This window comes from Pinus tabuliformis, chromosome 7, assembly GCF_031772625.1.
Source record: "Pinus tabuliformis cultivar Carrire ecotype Pingquan chromosome 7, CPIR1, whole genome shotgun sequence".
In the NCBI taxonomy this organism is placed as follows: Eukaryota; Viridiplantae; Streptophyta; class Pinopsida; order Pinales; family Pinaceae; genus Pinus; species Pinus tabuliformis.
Genome location: NC_142293.1, coordinates 226969137 through 226984711, shown reverse-complemented (window position 1 = coordinate 226984711; position 15575 = coordinate 226969137).

Genomic DNA, 15575 nt, shown 5'->3' with positions numbered 1-15575 from the left:
GAACGATATGGTAAGAAGAATGAATAGCCTGGTCGAACTACATCAGATCAGAGAGTAGTTGGTTGAGAAGTCAAAGGCTCATCAGAAGAAAATAAAAGAAACCTTTGACAGGAAAGCAAAAGTGGATAATTTCCAAGTTGGTGATTGGGTGCTTAAATGGGATGCATTTAAGGAAAAGAGAGGGAATCATGGCAAGTTTGACTCCTTATGGATAGGTCCTTTTGTCATCACTCAAGCTCAACAGAACAATACATTCATCCTGCGCAGTCTAGAAGAAGAAGATATTTTTGGTAGCCCAATAAATGGGCAATTCTTGAAACTTTATTTCATTTAAGGCTTTAAGGCCTTGTCATTGTAAATATGTTTTTCCAGTTTTTATTTCATTACATAATAGACTCCATGCCCAATGGAACACTAGAAGGAAGATTTAAACTTTTGTTTTACAGGAAAGGCATTAATCTATAATCCTTGAAACCTCACATGGAGGCTTTCATCCCCAGAAGGAGCCAGTGTTAGCCTCGCTAGCCCTAGGTCCAAAATTTGATCCATATATGCTCTTGAAACCTTCAGCATCTAATAAAAAATCATCCAAGGTTCAAAATCGGTGCAAGAGGAGAGCCCTTGGAAGGGCGGAAATACACTATCGGGATGATAAAACTCCAAAACAACAAAAAAATGAAGTATTGCAAGCATAAAAATGGTAACGCACAGCTACCGTCAGATCTGGCTGATCAACAGCCCAGATCTAGGCAGCTAATCACAATCAGCCAAACAGAGGGGACAGACATAAGGCGAGCGCACGAAACCGCCGATCAGTGATCACTGATCATGGAGCATCAACAGTCCTGCCACCCAAAATATCTGAAAGCTATTATTCCTTTGTCAGAAAGAGGGAAAACCTCCAAACCATGCTTGCCTTCAGGAAATCAAACAGTTAAGGGACAGAGGGGATAGATTAAGACTCTGAGCCTTCTAGAGAGCTCAGGAGCATTGTAAACAGCCTATAAAAGGCAGAAAACGAAATGTAATAAGGGTTCAACTTTTGAAGATTATTCCTCCTCTGTTCATTCAAGCTTCTCATATTCATTCTAAGCAAGACAAGCTTCTTTTGCCATTAGATGTTCAATTCCCATCCTCTTTATGTTGTTCTACACTTTCACTTGAACAATTTGTTCAAGTTTTCTGTGTGTTTAAGGCCAGATAACTGTCATCTTATCTCTGCTTTGATATATTAGATTAACAAGCTTCTTCGCTACCTGTAGCTAGCCATTTATATATGTTATTATATATGCATCTGCTAGTCTAATCAGTGAACTCATTTGCTGCCTGTAGCTAGCCATTTGTCTATTCATGTATGCAATCTGCTAGTACTATCAGTATTCTCCATCTATTCATTAAATCTATAAACTATTGAGCATTAGTGGTCTAAATCCTTGTGTTGTTGAGGGTGTTCATGCATGTCTTGAGTGGGAATAGAGTTGAAATGGTCATCTAACTTGATCGAAACCATCATCCAATCCAATAGTTCTGAGAATAATATTGAAGGTTATATGTTACCAAGCATCTCCGAGCTGCAACCTAGGAGAGTTTCTTGGAGTGCTAACAGGTCCAAACCTAAATGATCTCAATTTGTGAGAGCTAAATTTGTGTGGAGGTCGATTTGAAGGGTCTGCATTCATAACTAAAGCTTACTCTTCACAATTGGACCCATTGCCAGAGCCTTGATTATGAGAAGATTCCCTTCAGATGTCGGTATTTCCATGAATATGGTCATTTTTCCAAGGACTATAAGAAATCCATAGCCAACAAGGTTTCAGACCCTCTAGCAAATCAAGCGGATCAATGGCAGATTCAAAGGCGAGAAGGAAACAAAGGAAAATCATTAATAACCAAAATCCAAACCCTCAAAATAATAATGGGGCTTCAACAACGTCAAGTCCATTTGGCGTCCTTCAGAATCAAGAAGAGAATGAGTAGGAGGATCCATTATCCAATATGAATAATGGGGCTTAGGACGAGGAAGCACAGATAATAGATCATGAAGAAGGGGAGATACAAAGTCTTGGAAACACCTTAGATCTACAACACATAGAGATGATTCTGATAGAAACACAAAATTCCCTAATGAATATCTCGAAAAAATATCTGCCCAAGTTCAGGAATGTCGATGGAGGACCCTTTGCTATAGGGGTTATCACTTGAAATATGGGAAGACGAAGGTAGAAGTCATGAAACTGGGAGCAATAAGAAAAATAAAGGAAGGCCTTTCAAAAACGGCTTAAGAACAAGAGGAAGATTAGAATAAGAATTTGGGAAATATGTTGCTAATAACTGAGATCTTAAAGCCAAAAAAAACAAGGCAGCAAAATCACTAGAAAAAGGAGGAGATGCCTCTCAAACTCCTCCCAAGAAATGATAAAAATATTGTCTTAGAATATAAGGGGTATGGGGAGCCCTATTAAATTTTTGTTAGTAAAAGATACAGTGAAACAAGAGAAGCCTTGGGTTCATTTTCTTTAGGAAACCAAGCTTGATGAAAAGGAAGCTATCAATGCATCTAAGACTTTTTGGAGAGATAGTAATGGAACCATGCAAAATTCCAAAGGACCATCCAATGGAATAGGTATGTTTTGGTTTGAAGTTCATTTCAAGTTAATAGATAGCATGCAAACTCAATTTTGGATAGAAACTCTCATGGAAAGGAGGGACATGAGGGAACGTATCCCCATTATTAACATCTACGCACTTGTACTCTATGAAGAGAAGGAGAAATTATGGGATGCTTTAAGTATTATTAAAGAAAAATATTGGCACATGAATTACATAATCAGAGGAGAACTCAACATTATTCTTAGATCCAAAGAAAAGAGGGGGGAATCCCAGTTCATGATCCCTTCAGACAAAGTATGGAAGATCTAATTAATGAATGGGATCCAGTAGACATTGTTCCCAAGATAGGAAAATACACTTGGTCAAATAAATGAAGTGGAGAGAGTCATATAGTCGCCCATTTGGATCGGTTTCTTGTTTAGAGTAGTTGGTTGACGAAGGGTCAAGAGTGCATTTCTCCAATAAAGGTGCAAGGAGAATCTGATCACCATCTCATCTCCTTGATGATGGATCAAATGGAATATTTAGGCGCCATTCCTTTCATATTCAATCCTTCATAGTTGAACAAAGAAGGTGTAGTGGATTTAATAAGGCAATCTCGGAGGCTTCTAATCATGGGTTCACCTGCCAATGTGTGGGAATCCAAATTAAAATCCATGAAACAAGAATTAAGAAAATGATTAAAGTAAAATTATTAGCCTCCCAAACATAAAAGGAAACAATTATTAACACAATTATAAAGTTACCAAAGTCTGGGCGAGAATAGTCAAGTAAATCCTTATCACATTGAAACTGAAAGAAAAAAAATATATATATCACATGAAATATTTTCATAGCTATTTGGCAAGAAGAGGAACTCTAGAGATTAAAATCTCGAAGTTTGTGGCTTCAGGTAGGTGATCAAAATACCTCCTTTTTTCACAAACAAGAAAAGGCTATTGAATTAAGAAATAGATATAAGGAGATTTCCCCTAAAGGAAGGATGAGGCTTACCTATTTCGAGGATATCAAGTAGGAAGCATATTTTCATTTCCATGCTCTCTATCAGGAAGATAGCGAAGTAGACACGTCCCAAACTTAGGATTTTCTTCATTATGTCCCATCCATGATTTCATATTGTACCAATCTATCACTCGTAAAAGAAAAAGAGGAAGCAAAAGTTTAGGATGCAATATGGGATTTGGACCTTGATAAATCCCCAGGTCTGGATGGCTTCCCTGTATGCTTTTTTGGAGCTTTCTAGACTATAATAAAAAAGTTTTTATTGAGAATGTTGAATAGTACATGGAGAAAAAACAAGATCGGGGGTAGTATGAATTCCTCCTTCCTTTCTCGTATCCCATGGAGTCAAATCCTATGAATTTCCATCAATTCCAACCTATTTCTCTTTGCAATTCAGCGTATAAAATATTAACCAAGATCATAGCATCAAGACTGAAGAAACTAATGTCGAACTTCATCTTAGAGAATCAAGGCCACTTTATGCAGCGCTGGAAATTTTTAGACAATATCATACTTGTTTAGGAAGCAATCCATTCTAGCAAGGAAGCAGGAGAGCCAGAAATGGTTATCAAATTGGATATGGTCAATTCCTTTGATCGAGTAAGGCGCTATTTTCTCTTTCTAATGTTACAAAAAATAGGTTTTTGTAATGAATTTACGAGATGGATAAAAGCATGGATTGGTTCCCCTTAGATAGTGCCATTGATTAATGTCTAGGTTTTAACCTTATACAGACTTATGTGCATACGAATTCTAAAAACAGAAAATAAACAATGGTGAGATCATAAAACATAAAACATATATACACAGATATTTTCCCCTGGATCCCAAAACCGAGACTACCAGATTTGTTTTTCATTATTTTCCTTTCAATGTTACAATACATATATATATTCATGTCGAAGCATCCATAAACCCCAATCCATTAGGTCTTGGATTAGAAAATAATCGTAGTTCCCTTGACCGGATCTACAAAATAACATGGGCAGAAAACCATCATGCCCAAAACCATGTTCAAAATCCATGCACAAAACCATAGATAGGTTCACCCACCTAATATAGGGTCCAAAACAAATTTCCCTGGGTCCTGCCCAGGACCCCGTAGAGGGGGGCTACCGCCCCCCTCAAAACCCTTGCCAAGGGGGGTTGATGCCTCCCCATTGCTCCCTGCGCAACAAAGGGGGGGCTCTCTAACTCCTCACTTCGCGCGTGTGGCTAGTCGTCGAAAGAATATAACACAAACCCAACATTCTCCAATTTGTTGTTTTCTTTCCACAGGCGGGGTCATAGGAGAGCTTAGTCATTGGTCCAGCCTTACAATGCCCATTGTTTCGTTACACCAAGAAAACTTCTTAGTGCTCATAGACTTCATCCATGCATCTGCAACATTCTTCAAAGTGTACACCTTTACCAACAACACCTTTTTGTCCTCAACCATATCCCTCACAAAGTGATACTGAACACCAAAGCGATTTGTCTTTGAATGATAAGCATGGTTCTTTCCCAAGAAAATTGCACTTTGGTTGTTACAGTCTATTCTTATAGCTCGTTGTACTAACCCCATAATTGAACACAATCTCTGCAACCAAAATGCTTCCTTTCTTGCATGATTGGCAACCATGTATTCTGCCTCTGTAGTTGAAAGTGTCACTACAGACTGTCTCTTACTCATCCAACTGAATGCACCTCCAAATAGGTTAAACACATACCCACTTGTAGATCTTCTCTAATCTAGATCTCCAGCCTAGTCTGCATCAACAAAGCCACGGATTTCCAAAACTCTGTCCAATATTGATCTTCCTTGGTAACACAAACCATAATCACCAGTGCCATGCAAATACCTAAAAACCCACTTCACTATTGTCCAATGCTCCTTCCCTAGTTTTGACATAAACCTGCTCAATACTCCCACTACATGTGCAATGTCTGGTCTAGTACAAACCATTACATACATTAGGCTACCGAATGCACTTGCGTGTGGAACACGAGACATGTCCTCTTCCTCTTCTTGTGTCTTGGGACATTGTTCAACAGATAACTTTACACCTACAAGAATAGGAACCTTCAATGGTTTACTATCCTTCATATTAAACCTTTGCAGTATTATCTTGGCATAATTCCTCTAGTTTAACCAGAGCTTCCTCTTTACATGATCTCATTTAAATTCCATGCCAAAAATATAGTTTGCAGCACCAAGATCCTTCATATCGAATTTGGAGGACAATTGGGTCTTCAAATCTAGGATAATTTCTTTGTTATTTCCAATAAGCAACATATCATCCACATACAAGACTACATAAATAATATGGTCGCTAATTTATTTAAAATACACACAGTGATCCTCTTTGCTTCTGGTGAAGCCAAGTCCCCGTATAAATGTATCAAATTTATGATACCACATCCTTGGTGACTATTTTAACCCATACAAAGACTTTTTTAACCTGCATAGTAGTTATTTCTTTCCCTTCACTGCAAAGCCTTCAAGTTGCTTCATGTATATCTCTTCTTCCAAATCCCCATGAAGAAATGTTGTCTTCACATCCATCTATTCTACCTCAAAGTCAAAAGTAGTAGCAATAGATAAAAGTAATATAATAGAAGCTACCTTCACAACAGGAGAAAAAATATCACCAAAATCAATTCCCAACACATGGGATATCCTTTTTCTACCAATCGAGCTTTGTGTTTCTCCACCTTGCCCTCTGCATTCATCTTCTTCTTAGACACCCATTTTATTCCAATGGTTTTCCTTCCAACTGACAACTCCACCAGATCCCAAGCCTCATTTTTGTGCAAAGATGCCATTTCATCAACCATGGCCTCTTTCTAGAGTGTTCCATCCTTTGAATCTATTATCTCCCCGACAGTTTTGGGTTCATCATCAGTAATAGATAAAACAAAATTTGAACAGAAAGCACATGGACTATACCTTTCTAGCTGCCTTCTTTCTCGAACTGATCTTCTCACAACTGGAGTTTGTTGCTCTTCATCTTCTGATTCCTCTTATGTTGTAGAGTCTGATTCTCCCTCCTTTAGCTCAAACTCTATCTTCTCAGGTTCATTTGATAGGACTTCATGTTTAATAACATATTTCACTTCTATAAACATCACATCTCGGATGTACACAACCTTCCTTGTTTCTAGGTTCCAAAGCTTATAACCTTTTAAATCATCCTTATACCGAATAAAGATGCACCTTTCATATTTACTATCCAACTTGGTTCTTTTCTCCTTTGGAACATGTACATATGCATCACAACCAAATACCCTCAGACGTGAAAGACAAGATTTCTTACCAGTCCATACCTCATGTGGAGTCTTATCCTCCAACACTAATGAAGGTGATCAGTTGACCATGCAATCTCCACTATCTCTACCCATAATTCCTATCCTAACCTGACACCATTCGACATGCTTCTTGCCTTTTCCATCAATGTCAAGTTCATTTTTTCTACAACTATGTTTTTTTGAGGTGTGTATGGAGTAGTCTTCTTCCGTGTTATACCACACTCCTTACAAAACTCTTCAAATTCCTTCTTGCAGAACTCTCCACCATTATCTGTCTTAACACCTTTATCTTCTTCTCTATATGGTTTTCCACCAAAGCCTTAAATTATTTAAACTTGTCAAAGACTTCATATTTATTCCTGAGGAAATATATCCATGTATTCCTTGAGAAGTTATCTATAAATGATACATAGTACATAGATTTACCCAGTGATGGAACTGACATAGGTCCAAACACATCACTGTGCACAAGCTCTAATATCCCTTTCGCCCTCTTAGTACCAAAGGGGAAACTCACCCGATTATGCTTCCCATATACACAATGTTCACAAAAATTGAAATCTAGAGAGGAATTGGACATACCTTCTACCATACCATTACCACGAAGTATTTAAAGGCCCTTCTCTCTAATATGTCCAAGACTTTGATGCCATATCATGGTATTTTCTCCAGAGACCACTAAATTTTCTGCTCCACTTTCAGGAACCACAGAATTGTTGCACCCATCAATAACACTACTACCCAAAAGCTTGTATAGAGTTCCAATCTGAACTCCTCGCATTAATACTAGTGCTCCTCGAACCATCTTGCAGGTATCTTTCTCAAACATTGTTTTACACTTGCATCATCCATATTTCTTACAGAAATCAGATTTTTGGCCAATGCAGGAATATGCAGAACACCCAGAAGTGTTCTAATCCTTCCACCTTGCAACTTCAACTTGACTTTTATGCATCCGACGATTCTAGCCTTCCTATCATCCCCTAAGAAGACATCACCACCATCATATTTCTCATACTCGTAGAACCACTCCCTGTGGGGAGCGAAGTGAAAGGATGCACCTGAGACAATCAACAATGCCTTAGGATCTACATGTGTACTTGACGAAGAAACCAAGTACACATCCCCACCTTCATCTAAGGTGGTCTTAGCCTCTACAAAAGGAGCATCATTAGATCCATTTCCTTTCTCAGGAGCTTTAGATCTACATTCCTTTTTGAAGTGCCCTTCCTTTTCTCATTTCCAACACACCTTAGATCTCCCTTTAGATTTATATCTCCCACTCGAGGAATTATTTTTATTTATGTTCTGGGACTGCCCTCATATAGACAAGGCATCTCCATTATGACCCTCCATATTTTTCTGTCTCATCTCCTCCAATAGCAAGGATGAGACTATTTCATCAAACTTAAAGGTAGTTGTATTGCTACCTATTATAATAACTAGACTATCCCACGAATCTAGTAGAGAACACAACAAACTGATGCACTTATCTTCATCTGAAATTTTAATATCAACAGATAACAACTGGCTTACCACAGTCTTGAAGGCGTTCAGATTCTCTATCACCGAGTTTCCATCCTTCATTCACAGGTTATACAACTTTTTCTGTAGGAACAGTTTATTCACCAGAGACTTAGATTAGTACAAAGTCCCCAGCTTGTCCCAGAAATCCTTCGTTGTAGCTTCCCCTAATACATTCAACAAAACTGAATTTGAGATACACAACCATATTGTGCTCTTTGCTTTCTGATCCAACTTCACCTAGTCTTCATCTTACGTTGTTGTTGGTTTAGTACCTGGATCTACTGCAATCCACTGATCTTTATCCACCAGCAGATCCTCCATATTGAGTTTCCACAACTCAAAACTATAACCATTAAATTTATCGATCTCTATCTTTCCACTACTTGTCAACTTCTTTCATCGCAAGAATTGATCCTGTAGATTTCCCATTGGACAGGAACTACCACAAGCCCGAGCAAAACCCCTCAGCAACAAAGGAGTCCCCTTGACTCCGAAACATCTCTGATACCAAATGCAGGTTTTAACCCTGTACAGAAAATACCTACATGCGAATTTGAAAAACAGAAAATAAACAATGGCGAGAGCATAAAACATAAAACAAATATATAGAGATATTTTCCCCTGGATCCAAAAACTGGGACTACTAGATTGATTTTTCATTATTTTCCTTTTCAATGTTACAATACATCTATATACATGTTGAAGCATCCATTAGCCCTGGATTAGAAAATAATTGTAGTTCCCTTGATCGGATCTACAAAATACCATGGGAAGAAAACCATCATGCCCAAAACCATGTGCGAAATCCATGCACAAAACCATAGGTAGGTATGCCTACCTAATATAGGATCCCAAAAAAAATTCCTGGAGCACTGCCTCAAACCCCATAAAAGGGGGCTACCGTCCCCCCTATGACCCCCTCGCTGCACCCCATACAACTAAGGGGGAACTTACGCCCCCCTCTAACCTCTAGCTTCGCATGTGTGGCTAATCGTGGAAAGAATATAACACACACCCAACACAATGGTTGTCCCACCTCTTTCTTTATTGCATCAATGGGATTAAGATAGGTTTCCCACTATCACCGCTCCTTTATATTATTATGGCTAAACGTTTGAGAAAAAATTTAGAAAAAAACAAGGTAAGAAGGCAAGGTTGTGGGGTTGAGTATAATAAGAAATATTAAGTGAGTAAACCACTCTCAATTTGTAGATGACACCCTTCTCTTGGGGGGGTGGGGAGGGCTCTAAAATAATAACAATCTGCTTCAAAAATATTCTGGACTACTATCTTGTCTTTCTGTAGGGATGGTCAATAAAAGGCAATGTTAACTATATAGATAGAATTTTTTAGATGTTACTCTGAATGAGAGATCAAGGATCTTAGATTTCACTGTTGTTCTGGAATGGAGATTATTAAAATATTTTAGGAATCCCAATTTCACTGGGATCATCTTATGCTGACGATTGGGAAGTAGCCTTGCAAAAGATCAAGAAAAGAATTCAGTTATGGGGTGTGAAATGGTTAAATGTGGCAGGAAAAGTAGTGCTAATTAAGTCATTTTTGACATCACTTCTAGTATATATAGGCTCAGTTCTTCTCGCCCGTAAAGGAATAATTCAACAAATTGGAGGTTTATTGTGGAAGTTTCTCTAGCAATGAGGGAAGAATAATGAAAATATATTTCACCTGGTGAATTGGTGTATAGCATGTCTGCCGAAGTAATTCAGTGCATTAGCTATTAAAGACCCCGAGCTCATGAATTTTGCCTTGGCTACTAACATTGTCTGACGCCTCATTTCAGACTCTTTAGAATGGTGGAACTAGGCATTTGTTCAAAAATATTTCCATAAGAGCAGGCTTATAAGACACGCACACAAAATTTGACTAGATCAAGGATCCAAAATATGGAAACTGCGCAAAGCAACGACCTCAATCATTATTGATCATATGGCATGGAAAACAAGGAATGGAGTGTGTATCAACCTTTGGAAGGACCATATTCCCTCAACGGTTTTGTTGAATGAAAGCAAAGGAGTCAAAGAATAAAGAAAATGGATGGAAGGAAATAATTACAATAAGCTCGTTGACATATCACAGTGGGACAATGATGGTCTCTGGATTGGTTGGCAACATCATGGTATCCCTCACAATATTCAGTCTCATTGGAATGCGTTGATAAATTTTGAAAGGAGATTCAGTCCAATTGTAACAACAAGATTAGATCAACAAATATGGATGGGAAGAAAAAAAAATGTATATATGGTTAAGGCAGGATATGAAGTTTTAACTAAAAGATTTCCATGACCTCCTCTAGATAAACTTTGGAGCAAAATTTGGAACAAGGATGGATTTTCAAAAATCAGCATATTATGTTGGGAACTAGTTCACAGGAAGGTTCTGACAGTGGAAAACCTTAAAAAAATGAACATCCAAGGGCCATCCCGATGCGCCTTTTGTGAGCAAGAAGAAGAGGATATCCCCATATTTTTAGACACTTTTCTTTGTCAATGGAGTTTTGGAAAAAATAATTTGAAAAGGTGAGAGACATCTCCAATATCCCTAATAATTGGCAAGAAATGTTTGAGAAATGAAAGAACAAAATTCCCTAGCCAAGGAAATCAGAATATGTATTAATGAGGTGTTGGATGGAATTCCCAAAGTATTTGTGCTAGGCCATTTGGCTTGCTCACAATCAAGTTATCTTTAATGGTGTTCACCCAAATCCGTCTTCCACAGAAATCAAAGCATCTTAGTTGCTATTGGAGGTAATTTCTTCTCAGAGATTTGATCCAGGAGATTTAAAAGACATGACTCAAAATGAGAAGGAATGGCACAAGCTTTGTCACTCTCCAAATCATTGTGACAACTTCAACCTTAAGCCTCAATTCTTCAAGTCCTATATATTCATTATGAACCTTGATGAATTCTTCATTGCGCATCATTGTTCCTCCAAAAATTTGGGCTTGGATTTTCATAAGTGCAGAAGGTAGAGAGGAATATTGTGTGGGTATCAGAATGGAGCTCCCGTCGTGAGTAAAGAATGAAGATGTCAATCAACATTTGGTTCACATGAAAACAACCATGCAATTTATCATTTATCTACTTTCCAGAGAAGAGCAAGCCCAACTTGCTTTGTTGCATATTTAACATCAAGTTGATTATAATTTTGATTTAAATAGATATAAATAAAATACATATTAACTAAATCTAATTATATTATGATTAATGGATAATATGTATTTATTTATAATTAATTTTCTATTAATTTTTTTATCTCATTTATAAAAATATTATAAACTCAAGCTTTACATTAATATAATAAAAAAATACTTTAAGATAATGAAAACTATTTTATTTATTTATTTTTAAATTAAAATTAACATTTTATTTATTTGTTATAAGATAATTTATTTATTTTTAATGTCAAAATTGCTTAGAGTAATTGAATTTTAAAGTTTTTTTTTGTAAAGTGATAGTTTAGAAGAGGTCAAAAAAATCCAACCATGTTAAAGATTAATGTGGCCTAAATTAGTTACTACATGGTTTTGAAAATTCAAGTATTTTTTAATAGCAATTTCCAAAACCACATACAATCCCCCAGGTCATAATTATTCTAGGATAAAAAGAAAAAGAAAATAAAACATTTTTCTGTAGAAATTTAAAATTTCCATATATATATATATATATATATATATATATATACATTTTTTGTTCTTTAAGTCTTTAAACAATATGATTTGATTAGAGAATGTATATTTTAAGAAGACAAATTATTATTCTTGAACATAAGATCCTTGTTGGATTGAAAAAGTATTTTTGGGAGATAATTCATATTTTATTGTATTTTAATTGAGCCAAGAGACTCATTCCACAACCCAGTATGAGGGGATGTGTAAGTATGTCTGTCCCCTTTAAAATAAAAATAAAAAATAAAAATTATGCTTTAAATAGAAAAATAATGTTGGCTATAATAAAAAAATGAATATGTTGTAAAGTAATTAGAAGTAAAAAAAAAAATGTGAGTAAGATTTTTAAATCTTATACTTTTAAAAAATATTTCAACAAAAGATTTAAATACATGTTATGTAAAATATTTTAATGTCAATTGCATATATATTATATATAATTTTAAAAAAAATTTATGTATGTATCATGAAAAAATTAAGCTTTTATGGTTATAAACGTTTATTGAGATGAGAGACTTATTCTACAACCCAGTATGAGGGGATGTGTAAGTATGTCCATGTGTCCCCCTTTAAAATAAAAAATAGAAATTATGTTCTAAATAGAAAAATAATGTTGGCTATAATAAAAAAAATTGTAGATAAAATATTTTAATGTGGTATATAAAAAAATATTCAATGTGAGCTATCAATAAAATATTTTAATAGGAATTAATATTGACATATACTTTAAAATATATTAATAAGAAAAAACCATTTTAATTTGCCTGATAAAATGTCTAGATGTACATGTTATGTAAAATATTTTTTTTTTCTCCATAAGACTACGCTAATTTATATTACAAAAAAGCCAAAATTACAGCAAGATTTTACAACAGGGCCGTGGCCCTGCATCTCCAGAGAGATTTTCCCCATGATTAACCATTCAGAGCAACACTGGTGCAAAAAGGAACCAGGTTTTCTTCCTTCCGACATAACCAACATCTAAATCGACACAGTAGACATTTGAGCCGACACAGTGGATACAGAAATTGACACGGTGGACACATAAGCTAACATAGATGACACGTAAACTGACACTGTGGACATATAGACCTTCACGGTGGACATAGACCCAATAACAGGCATACAAAGTGAGCAGAAAGAGTTGGATAGAGAGTAGCATTCCTGGCCGCGAAAACAGAGTGGCTTCTGAGCTATTCCTCATCGGTGGTGTGAGGCTCATCCGTCGCAAGACCTTTGAGCTTCTTGGTTTCCTCCGTTTCTGAGCGCAGCAACCTCTGAACCGGTTCACTGGGGCCAGCTTCATCAGCTTGAATTGGTCGCCTCATATCAACTCTGGGGACTTGCATGTCAACCCTTGGCACCGTCAGGTCTTCAAGTTGCCCCCTGAGATTGCTGCAATGCTCCACGGTGACTGAGACGATGAGAGTGTTGTTCTCCAGCGTGCAGGGGATCCGATAGCGAACTGCTGGATGCTCCACATGACCACAGTCCATAATTTCTCCCCTGCCTCTTTCATTTCTACGGCCTGCTAGTCTGCTCGGAATTCTGTTCTGCTCGGAAGTTATTTCCACTGAGGAGGAGGGCGAAATGGCAGGCCTCTGAGTGGCAGAACGACCCCTTGAACTGCCGCGGCGACTACTCATCCTGAGCCTTTCTATTGGCATCCGTCGATTATCTCCCGTAACAGAATCCCTCTGAGAAATCTTACAATGAGCCAGAGAATGTTCTGTCTCTGCCAATGTCTGCTCGGACCGCTTGAATGAATGCGGGAGAGCGACATAGGGTTCGAGCTTATTGAGCTCCATTCTCCTCGTCTGATGCTGCGCATTGAATGGCGCCTGAACCAGACTTAACATCCCAATGAATTCACCTTCCGCATTGAATGGCGCTTGAACCAGACTTAACATCCCGATGGCTTCACCGTCCGTCAGAGTTAATGCACCAGCGTCCTGGTATGTCGTGGCTCGTCCGGGCTGACAGCTGCCCATGTGACGAGCCACCTGCCTCTCACACATCAAAGACACCCGCATCCGGGGTTATGTAAAATATTTTAATATCAATCGCATATATATTATATATCGTTTAAAATTTTTTATGTATGTATTATGAAAAAATTAAGTTTTTATTATTAAAACGTTTATTTTGCCCTATATATATTCTATTTAACATTAATTTAAACAATAAAAATTAACACATTGTATTTTACACTCTAAAGAAGTTTGCACGTGAAGAAATTTGATCCCTCTCTACTCATCTTAGATCCGTATTTAAGATGGATCTATGCTGGTGTATTAATGAGTAAAAGGTGCTTTTTTAGATACTTCATTAGGCAATTCCATGATATGTAAAGTTATGTGAGTGAGGAAGGTTCGAGATTTAATTTCTCCCATAGCAAAGCCCATGTTTTTAGGTTAGGATGTAGGCCAGTTACACCTATGAATTATTGTGGTAGCTTCTAGAATAGATTTATGCAATAACAATAATTATAAAGTAAAATTAATAATCGTAATTTTTTAAAACAGTTTAATATAGTTGGGGGTGGCATGAGCAAGAGGCGTTATTCTCAATTTCGGTGGAAAATTTGAAATTTCTCAGGATCACAGAGCACCCAGAGAAGTGGTGGTGTATAAAAACATCGTTGTTGTGTTCTTAATGGCCATTGGAACAAATAACATTTATTTTCTTGGCATTTAAATATGATACATTAAACATAAAAAACATGGGCAAAACCATGAGTGCTTATATACCTAGAGTTCGAAACCACGAGTAACTTGATTGAGTCAAGTTTACTCGAACAACTCTAACAAGCCCCCATCCAAAAATTACTTAGGGAGATTGACCTGGTCTCAATCATTCATCAACCATGGCGAACATGAGATCTCACATCCCCCCCTTCAAGTCAGATACTAGTAAACCTGCTACCCTAGTACCTCTCCAAGTGGTCAATTCTACAACTTGATACTCCATGCGCCATTGCACTACATGTATGTGTGAACCAGACCTTACAACAATGCTTGCCCCTATGCAACATGTATGCCTAAACATTAGGTCTTACAACTTCCTAGGGCAATGCACTTGCCTATGACAAGATTTCACAACTTGGACTAAAACCCTTAGGGTATTCACACATTAAACGTTGGATCCTTCACTTTATACCATCTTCATTCTTTCTCATCCATACAACCACTCTCCTGGCTTCTATAATTTTCTCCTCATTAGTTTTGGCCAACACTTTGGCCACTCTAAGCTCCATCCTTTCGAAGCTCCATCCTTTCACTTTAGAGAACTGGAAACCTCAACCCCGTCACTTAAGATTTTTTCATATACTTTTGGATTAAAGTTGACTGATAAGATTGTTGCAGCAATGGCACCAACCCAACGTGTAGAATAAAATCAAAGTCGTTCACTCATATTTTACCCATAATTAATCTTGAAACTAGGATATTGCAACATTTC